We start from the raw sequence: 10,878 nt of genomic DNA on the forward strand, positions 1-10,878 counted from the left end.
ATTGAGATGTTGTGGCAGGACCAGAAACTTGCAGTTTATGCTTGAAAACAAACAAATGTCACTGAGTTGAAGCAGTTCTGCATGAAGGAGTAAACCAAAATTCCTCCACAGCGCTGCGAGAGACTGATCAATAACTACAGGAAGCGTTTGGTTGCAGTTATTGCTGATAAAGGTGGCATAACCAGTTATTAAGTCTAAGGGGGAGATTACTTTTTCACACAGGGGCATTGGGTGTTGCATAACTTTCTTTAAAAAATAAATTAAATAAGTATCAATTTTGTGTTATTTGTTCACTAGGGGCCCTTTTATCTAATATTAGATTTTGGTTGAAGATCTGATAACATTCAGTGTAAAAAAATATGCAAAAATACAGAAAATCAGACAGGGGGCAAATACTTTTTCACGGTGTATATATGTATATATATATATATATATATATATATATATATATATATAGTAGTTCAATTAAATAATTGAGATCTGAGTTGGATCGAAAACCAGGAGACACATACTGCGATCCCCAGGACCAGGGTTGGGAAACTGCTTAGAAGAAATTGATACGAAAATAATGAATCTGTGCCTGAATACATGTTGGCCTAGGGTTTTTATATCATTCTCTACTGCCAAGAAACAGCCCCCTCAGAAGTAAAATAATCCATAAGTTCATCCAGAATTTCACAAGCGTTGATTGTTGACATGTTGCTTCCTTGCTGTAGCAGTGGTCATGCCTGTGATTTCCTCCTTTCCCCAAGGTGCTGGGGTGACAGTCATTGAATCAGTGTCCTGTATCCACAGATTGTTTTGGCATGTACAACTGGATAGACTGCATCTCTTGGTTGAATTATGTCGGGCCCATGCTGCTTTTGTGATGATCTATGTACAGAAATCTGTAGCATGATTCTACAACAGCGAGTAGCACGATGCTATAGGTATGCTTGTATTTGTCGTATGTGGACCCTGATCTCATGGGAGCCTGAAGAACAATGTGCTTGCCACCCATTGCTCCGATGCATCGAGGAAAATTCCTCCTATCCTCAAATTGTTTGACATCCATCCATTTCTCTTTAGAGTTCGGTGTCTGTGAACACAAGAAACAAAAAAATATGCTTTTAAAATGTTATAAATATTAGCAAAACCTCCAGAAACGCAAAACTGTAAGTGTACTGAAAATCCTAAGTTTACATACATATACTACTACATACTTGGCAACAAAATTTACTGGTGTTGATGTATGTTTACATTTTTTTAGGATCACTACACTGGTGATGTTTCACAGCATTGCGAAGGGGAAGACGTTATGGTACCAACCATCTCGCCACCCAAGAAACCCAAGCAAATAGTCGAGAAGAGAGATACTGCCGACTTAGTAAACCTTGCAATTGGATGCCCAGTGTTGCAGGGGAGCTTCGTAGCCTACCTACAGAACATATGAGAAAACGGGCAAAATATAAAATACAAAGTGTTTTATATGAGGCGCAATTTGTTGGTCCTCAAACACCTGTAGGTTTCCAGCCTTAATATTTCCACCCTATATCACCCAGTACAAATGACACGTACGTGTCACTACAAATTCACCATTATCAAACTAGTAGATGGGTGGCTCAATGACTTGGTGGGTTGCTAGTTTATATAGCCTATATGACTCACTAGTCAACATTTATTACTGTTTTGTTAATGTTTAACTCCAGTATTTAGAATTTTATTTGTAGCGCAATAGTATTAAAAAAAAAAATTGTGTCCTTCTGTAAATAGTTGGGGTGCGTGAGAAAAATGGGGTGACTTGAGCCGTGTAACGAATCTTTAGTTGACATTACAGCTATTTCTATGCTGTTGCGTTGAAAGAAGAGGTTTGTGTCAGACTAGAAATTACTTTTTCATAAATCTGTCTGGAAGGTTTATTCAATACAATCAATAACATTATAGAGTGTTTGTTGATTACAAAGTTTATACAAGTTATTTTAGTGTTTTTTTACACAATATAATGATCAAATAATAACAACAAAAGTTTTTTGTGCTTACCTGCAAGTAGTTGTCCTTCAGCACATGGTATATTGCAACACACACACACCGGGGATAATAACAGGGCTTGTTTTGAGATTCTGTACAGATATCCTAAACTTGTGTAGGTGTCACCTGTCGTGGTCTCTCTTCTGCCGGTAAGGCAGCTCTGAAGAAGGTATCTTCTTTTAAAGGAGGCCAAGTTCAGTAATAGGTTGAATTCGTCTTCAAGTCTCATCTCCTGTGCAAGGGCTTGATATGCCCCATTTTTCTGGCAACGTCTCAACCACGGTTTTGTACAGCTTTTAGGCTTTGCTTTTTTGTTAGGGAATATGTAACTGAAAATAAAAACAGTTGTGAAAATAAGTCAGCTTTTCCTCGGTAATAACTGAACCCATTACAACAGTTAAGAAAAAAGTTGTTTAAAAAATAAATAAATAAATAAATAAATAAATAAATAAATTGAAACTTGATACACGGAACCAAAGAAAACCCAGCATTACCCCAGTTGCAACCCCCCCCCCAAAAAACAACAAAAAAAAAAACACACACCAATTCAATATGTAGATACAGAACAAAAGACAAAAAGCCGTCTCCACCGGTATCAAAAACAATTAAACTTGTTGACATCTGAATGTGGACACAGTAATTGCACAAAACTGAGTTGCGCGATTTTGCGATTGTGTTGCGCAACTGAAAGCTCAGGTGTGGACCCAGCTTAATGAAAATATCTCTCCCAATGTTCCTGGAGGGCCACTGTTCCTCCTAATTTTTGTTCCAACTGTATACTAAATTGCTTAAATGGAACAATTAAGCTTCTAGTAAGTACTTGATTGGTCCAATTAAGTCATTTAGAGTACAGTTGGAACAAGCGCCAGGAGGGACACCTGCCCTCCAGGACCAGGATTGGGAACCCCTGGTCTAAATCAACTTCTTGGCTCGGAACTGTCTTGCACCATTTTTCAGATTGTGTTAAATGTGCATTCTGCTTTGCCTGAAGCTTGTGCTCCGAGTCGTAAATGCATACGGGTTCCGTCTTTTTAAAAGACCCCTGCAGTTCCATATTTCTGTCCAAATTTAGTTGTACCACTTGTACAAAGGGCGACATCATTTTATTTTAACATGGTTTCCTGTGCATGTAGTAATGACACCTGCATTGCTGCTAAAGGCATATATTTAATAAAGGTTTCACCAGGGAGTCTGTACTTTTGTGTCACTGTCCTGACTACCTAAGATGCCTTACATGCACCGACACCCATGTTGGGCACTAAATCCATATACACTTCTCTCAATGCATCAGTACTTATTGTGTTGGAATGCTGTTAATTCTCAGTAATAAATTATCCAACTCTACCTTCACTTCCTTATAATTGTGCTGCCAAACTTGCACGCACTTCTGCCAACTTGAGATTTTTGTCTCAATCCTCTGAAAGCTTCCTCTTGTAGTAGTTTACTTTCATAAGTTTCCCTCGATGCATAAACATTTTTTTTATCCGTTCTTGAAAATTAACATTTTGCTCAAGTCTCTCTCATATTCCATTTGCTTTTTTTGTTCCTCTTTCTCATAGACCATACTCTGTTTCCTTTGGCTTTTTTGCAAACACCACAATTTTTGGGTCTCTACACCTTTGCATTTTATTTAAATTTCTAACATTTGTTTTTCCTATGCATCTGTGCTTTACTTACTGCATTTCTTAATTTCAGCTTTGAACTTATGTTCTGATCCATTTTTATTTTTCTTTTCCCTGACAAGGTTTGTTTTTGGTCTTCTAAAACCTTATGTAACCCCCACCCGAGCTATTCAATTGAACATGTTCTTCAGCACAACCACTGAATATCAGGGATCGCCCCACGTCTTGTCAAGCCGGGCAGGCCGTCTGGCTGAAAAAAACCAATCTGCCCATCTTGCAGATGCTACTGTGCCTTTAACAATAAGGATTGATTTCACTTCTAGCAGACCGTTGCAGTGTGAAAAAAAAAAAAAACACAAAATCTTGGAACCACATGACAGCTGTGTTACATCTTCACACAACATTTAATCAATCAGAGAGTTGAAGGGGCGGGTTTTGTGTTAAGCTAAAACATTAAAAATGACTGCTAAAAAAATAAACCAATTATTTTCAAATCAAAAATAGTGATAATGAACGCAGGGGGTCAAAATAATTCATCGATTGGCACAATCCACCGCCTAATATTATATTTGCGCCAGATACTTTATTAAAAAAATATTAAAGATTTTTTCAGGTATTATTATTGTCAATTTGGTGACATATAGTAGATAATAACTATACATGTGCACCAAAATAAAAATATGTATTTATTTTGTTGTGATATCGTAACAATATGTACCCAGGTGCTTGTGAGAGACATTGGGGGATCATATACAGAGACTGTATGCCTTTAAGAAGAAAGGCATAATGGGATATCAGCTGAACACTTGTTAGCTGACATACAAATGCTTAAGTGCAGAGATGCTGGATTATTACACTCCGGTTTCATGCAACAGTTATGATGTTGACCAAATGTGTGCCAGTACTGCCGTGTTAAAAAAAAAGGTTAAAATGAACAGTTGCATTCAAATAATGTAGAACAGCGTAAAACTAAAATAGACATGCATTAACAACATGTCCTGAAAACAATTTAAATTAAGCAATAAGCTCAATAATGGAAAGTGAAAAGGTTACCCTTTTTTTTTTTTTAAACTCCAATAACCCCACGTTATCTTTCCTCAGCCAAAATGTAAAGTGCCTAAATAAGCACGGTAATTTACCATAATAAAAAAAACCAGTAATGAAAAAGAAAAAGGTAGAACATAATAAAGCGCAACCAGATAGTCAAAGAAAGACAACACATTATTCAAATTATTTGTCATATTATAGATTTAAGGTAAAGCAAGTTTATTTTTCCCGTTAAAAGTGCTCCCGGTGATAATGTTCTGCTGCCCGGCTGTACAGAGTTCCTAGGGAGAACCCTGAATATACCAGGGGTTCTAGAAGATGTTTCCCCGAGTTGACTGGTAGCAGGTCTTGTGTGTTCAATATGTTTCCTGAGTTCAGTGGTAGCAGGTCTTGCGGTCCACCTGGTTATTTATCCTATTTGGTTTAATCTTCAATTGTTCATAATAGCGCTGTGCCTCCACCTGGAAAGACTAGACTGTGCACAACTACCTGAATGCCCAGGAATGCTCTCCAGGAAACTCATTTTTAAGAACTCAGCAGTGCAATAGTAACATAGGGACATTTTCTTCAGTGAGGGGGTCATTATGTTTGAATCAGAACCAACCAAGATTTCTTATTTTTGTTTGTTTTAAATAAGCCAACAAAGTTTACTGACCTTTTGTTTCTGAAAAACAAAAAATAAAAAACTGTAAAGCTAGAGATACAACCACGGTGTCTCTACAATACTCACTATCACTTTGGGGAGAATATTGGGAAATGTGTCACAGTGATGCTGGTGCGTCACTGAGTACAGAATATTCATTGTACCAAATAATTTTAGAATAGGGGTTTTCAGTCTTTTTAAGCTGCACACCCCTTTCCAAAAAATGTAGTCCACCCCATCTCCCCCACCCGAGATAGTCATAATAAAATGAAAACAAAAAAAAGGTCTGTACAATAACATGATACAATTAAACTCACAAGCCTTGGAGTGTGCGATGGAGACAATTATAAACGTTACAGTATTAACGAAAAAATATATTATATTTACTTTTGGATAAAAATAGTCCCTCAAAACAGGTTTCTTGTTGTTGGAAACATCATTTTATTGTAATTACTAATTCAAATCAACGAAGCCTCCGTGCTAGCCTCTATCACTATGAAATGACGGACTATTCCGTGATAGCAAATGGTAATCATGTATTTTAATTGAGAATAAAATTACAGAAATGCAGGCAAAGAAAAGTTAACGCAGCTCTACTGCTGACCTCATTACAAAAATATTACTGGCATTTTTAAATTCTTGGTGACTGAAATCTACAGTACTCATGCAAAAAATAATAAAACGCTTACCTAGTATCAGTGGGATGGATGTCCCTGTTACCAGACAAATCACTGATGATGGCAGGGGAATTTAAGAGAGCTTCAGTCGCAAGGCATTTTTGGCGTTTTCAATCTGACGGTATTTCGTCTTGGTCGCTAGTAATATACTAGTATTGTGCCAATAATCCATATTTTTTTCACTAGTTTGAAAGCTAAAAACTCTTATAGTCACACCAGACGTAACGGCTTTTAAAATTAGTCCGCATGGCAATACTTCGGTTTCTGATTGGCAATACAATCTGTATTTTGAAATTAACCAAAAGTACTTAACATAATATTAAACTTTAATCGGGTCATTGAAAAAATATATATCGATTTGCAGGCACGAACGCACACAGGAAATAAAATGGAATAAAGACTTGGCTTTCAGTTTTTTTTTTTTTTTTAAATATGTATTTTTTTTTTATCCCAAAGACAGACTGCAGTAACCGCTCAACTGTTTATATGACATCTAAACAGGCCTTATTTCAAACGTACTTATTTAATATGTAAATTAGCCACGTGTTTACTGAAAGCTGTCACAGCACCTGTCTGGGGTTAGCGATTAAACGTTGATTACATGACAGAAGTTTGTAATAGATTGGAAACTGGCACTAAATAACATGCGTTGTCCGACATTTCAATTTTTTTCTAGCGTACCCTAGTTTGAAAACCGCTGCAGATGAAACCACATTACCTGGTAAATTCTTACCTTCTGGCTGCCCCTTTATTTTGACAATTTTCATATTAAATGGCATTTTTGTTCTTTGACATTTTTCATTCTTAGCCCCCCCTCCTCCCCCCCAAGTAAATATTTTAAAAATAATTTAATTGTTTTCAAGGTTAAACAATGGCCCCTGTGTTACACAGAACGCGCACACACACACACTCACGCAGACACACACTAACGGCGTGCCGTACCCTCACAATACATAAAACCTTAACAGGACGTAACAAACAAGACAAACACAACTTCCAGGATGCTGCCATCGCCAGGGTCGTTACGCATCTGGGGGATGACCAAAAGCTAGCTCTGCAGGAGTGCGCAGCTCACTCCCCAGCATCAGCAGGGCAGGGGTGCATGCGGTGGAATCCTGGACAGCAGAGCGTCAGGCCAACAGCACAACAGGCAGGTGGGTGTCCCAGTCCCGCTTGTGGGTGGCGGTGGTGACAGCCAGCTGCACAGCCAGCGTGCGGTTGAACCTCTCCACCAGTCCGTCGCTCTGAGGGTGCAGAGGGGTGGTCCGCATCTTCTTGATGCCCAGGCGCTGGCACATCCCGGCAAAGACCCGGGACTCAAAGTTGCGCCCTTGGTCGGAATGTAACTCTTGAGGGACCCCAAACTGGCTGAAGAACCCCTCCAGCAGTGCTTCAGCGACCGTCTCCGCCTCCTGGTCTGGCAAAGCATACGCCTCTGGCCACTTAGTGAAGTAATCGAGGCCCGAACGAACCGTTTCCCCCTCTCAGAGCGTGGAAAGGGGCCTAGTACGTCTACGGCAACCCTCTCCATAGGACCCCCGACCTGGTACTGCTGGAGTGGGGCGTGTGACCGGCCCTGGGGTCCTTTCCGGGCAGTGCAGATGTCACAGCGCCGGCAGTGGTCCTCCACGTCTCGCCTGCACTGCCCCCAGTAGAATGACTGGCGGAGCCGTCGCAGGGTCTTTGTCACTCCAAAATGACCAGTGCTTGGGGTCCCATGATGGGCCTCTAGCACCTCCTGACGCATCGCCCCGGGGATAACCACCTGCCACCTCACCTCTCCCGTGGCGGGCACCTTCCACTGCCGCTGAAGGACTCTGTCACGCAAGGCCAACCCGCTCCACTGAGCCCACAGCCCCCGAGTGGCTGTGGAAAAAGGGGCCACCTCTTCCCAAGGGGGCCTTCGCTGCTCCTCTAGCCATTGTAGTATGGGGCGGAGGTCCAGGTCTCTGTCCTGATGGGCTCTCCAATCCACCCTCTCAGCCGATACTGCCATCCAGCATTGCTCTTCCCCCCGGTGGGACAGCTCTGCTTCCCGCTCCTCCTTTCTGCTGCAATGGGCGCATCCCTCCCGGGCACAGGGACGATGGGACAGTGCGTCCGCATTGGCGTGCTTCTCACCAGCCCGGTGTTGGATCCGGTACTGAAAAGCCTGGAGCTGCTCGATCCAACGGGCGACCTGTCTCTCCGGCTCCCGGAACGTCAGTAGCCACTGCAGGGCAGCGTGGTCCGTGCGAATGGTGAAAGGGAGCCCGCAGAGATAGTGGCGGAAGTGGCGGACCCCCTCCACCACCGCAAACAGCTCCCGTTGGGTGACGCAATACCAGCGCTCCGCCTTGCTGAGCGACCGGCTAAAATACGTCACCACATGCTTCCCTTCCGGACCCGGCTGGGATAAGACAGCCCCGATCCCCTCGTTGCTTGCATCTGTCTCCAGCAGGAAGGGAGAACGGACATCCGGGGGAGCCAGCACCGGGGACTGGCACAGCGCATGTTGCAGGGAGGCGAACGCCTCCTGGCATGCCGGGTTCCACTCAAAAGGCTCGTCTTTCCTCAGGAGGCGGTGCAGGGGGGCAGCGATGATGGCAAAGCCCTGCACAAATCTGCGGTAGTAGGATGCAAGCCCTAGAAGCTTCTAACCTGCCGGGGGTTGATGGGAATAGGCCAGTCCCTCACTGCAGTGATCTTGTCCACCTCTGTCTGGATCCCCTCTGCTCCCACTCGGTGCCCGAGGAATGAGACCTCCTAGCGCATCAGCTGGCACTTTTCAGAGTGCAGTTTTAGCCCCACTCTCCTCACTCGCCGGATCACCTCACGCAGGGAGGCCAGGGCGTCCTGGAAGGTCCCTCCGTGGACCAGCAGGTCATCCAGGTAGACCAGGCACTCCGATGGGGGTACTCCGGCCAGCACCTTTTCCATGAGCCGTTCAAACGTTGCGGGGGCGTTGCAAAGTCCGAACGGCATCACAGTAAACTGCCACAAACCCCGTCCAGTGGAGAAAGCAGTCTTCGGCCGTGCAGAGGGATCCAGCGCAACCTGCCAGTAACTGTTGCGGAGGTCCAGCGAAGAGAACCATCTAGAGCCGGCCACCAAGTCAAGGGACTCGTCGATGCGGGGAAGGGGGCAGGAGTCCTTCTCTGTCACATCGTTCACTCGCCGGTAATCGACACAGAAATGCCACTTGCCATCCTTCTTCCGCACCATGACTACCGGTGAGGTCCAGGGGCTGTTGGACGGCTCAATGATCCCCGCCGCCTTCATCTCCTCCAGTACCTGCTCTGTGGCTTCCTGGAGGGCGAGTGGTTGGCGACGAGGGCGCTGCTTAATTGGGCGGGCGGCTCCCGTCTCGATCCAGTGCTGCACCAGGTGTGTCCGCCACACGTCATCCGAGGCGGTAGCGAAACTGTGGCGACACTCGTACACCAGTTCCCACAGCTGGCGACGCTCTTCCGCGCAAAGCCCTTCGCAGCTCCTGAGCCAGACTGCGTGCACTGCGCTGAGAGCTGGGTCTTCAGTGGAGACTGGTGGCGGAGGGGAGATTGCTACGCTGAATTACTCCTGACAGTAGGGCATGGCATGGCGGTATCCTCCTGCAGCCCTTGGGTAGCGGTTGGCGGCGCCAGGCAGGGTGGCGGGGTTGCCTGGGGGAGGGCTGCATTCCCCTGGGCTACGGCAGAACTGCAGGAGGGCGGCTGTACACGCTGGCGAGCGTTGCGGCCTGAGGGTGGGCGTCGAGACGCTGTATTGTCCTCGATGAGACTGGCGTATGATGGAGCCTGGGGGTGTGCTGAGGTCTCCCGTCTAACTGCAGCGGTCCGTTGTGTCCTCGGCAGATCCCGAAACTGTTGTGCGAAGGGGTCCCGACTCCGACCCAGCGGTCCAAGGGGTGAGGCTAAAGCTAAAGCCGGGCTCCCCTGTATGGGCAGTGTCCCGGTCCGGAGGTTTAGCTGTCTGCCGGTGTAGTGCAGGAAGTCCAGGCCCAGTACGCAGGAGTCCTGTACAGCTGCTACCCAGACGGGGTGGTGCACGGTTCGTCCAGCCACTTCAATAGCAAGGTTGCCCTTTCCTTGCATGGGGGCTAGCTCTCCAGTCACAGTGCGCAACTGCACGGTGGTGGGCTCCAGCCGGACTCCTGCAGGGAGAACATCGGCCGGATGAGAGTCACCATGGAGCCAGTGTCCACGAGAGCAGTGCACGGGACCCCCTCAATGCAGACGGGGACATGGCAGAAGTCCCCGGCAGTGGTCCTTCCTACCTCTATAGCTGGCTGGCACTGTCTGTGGTCGCCTGTTTCCATGGGGGGTGACGCCCTGCTCTGTCAGCTACACGGGTTAGTACTGGTGGCGGCTGCTGCAGCTGGGTGGTCCGCGATTAAGGGGACTGGACTAGGGGCATGCGTCGTCCCGTCTATGCGGGCCCCTTGGCGTTTCCCTGCGGTTACTGTGTCAGGCGTGGTGGTGCATCAGCTGCTGCTGGGCAGTGGCGCCATAAGTGGCCAGGCTGTCCACAGCCCCAGCACAACTCTCAGGAGTCCGAGCCGGCTGGGTGATCGCCGCCCTGATGAGGGTGGTAAGCTCCGGGGGCCAGGTGGGGTCAATGGTGCGGTATGGGGCCTCCTCTTCTTCTGTTGGGCCATGCGAGCTCGAGGTGGTGTGTGGTCAGGCCGCCTCTTCTGCTGACCACTCTCGCTCCCAGGGGCATGGTCCCGCTCCCCCTCCTCGAGCATTGCCTCAACTCGTTCGGCATGAGCCACGGTTAGCTCTAGGGAGGTTGGGGCAGCAAACCGGACCTGCTGACGTAGAGCGGTCAGGGTCAGTCCGCGAACTAAGGCCTCGACAGCCAGGTCATCCTGGGTGGCAGGCGGGAACGCTGGGTACCCCCT

At 46.1% G+C, this 10,878-nt stretch overlaps 1 long non-coding RNA gene across 1 annotated transcript; it reads right to left on the reverse strand.

The window, feature by feature from the left end:
• Positions 1-433: 433 nt before the first annotated feature.
• On the reverse strand, positions 434-6,245 carry LOC121322480. The gene is made up of 3 exons (XR_005951038.1): positions 6,009-6,245; positions 2,020-2,336; positions 434-1,078 (listed from the first exon to the last, which is right to left on the reverse strand). It is a non-coding gene; the product is annotated as an uncharacterized LOC121322480 (long non-coding RNA).
• Between the last annotated feature and the right edge of the window lie 4,633 nt (positions 6,246-10,878).

Source organism: Polyodon spathula, chromosome 10 (genome assembly GCF_017654505.1).
Source record: "Polyodon spathula isolate WHYD16114869_AA chromosome 10, ASM1765450v1, whole genome shotgun sequence".
Classification (NCBI taxonomy): domain Eukaryota; kingdom Metazoa; phylum Chordata; class Actinopteri; order Acipenseriformes; family Polyodontidae; genus Polyodon; species Polyodon spathula.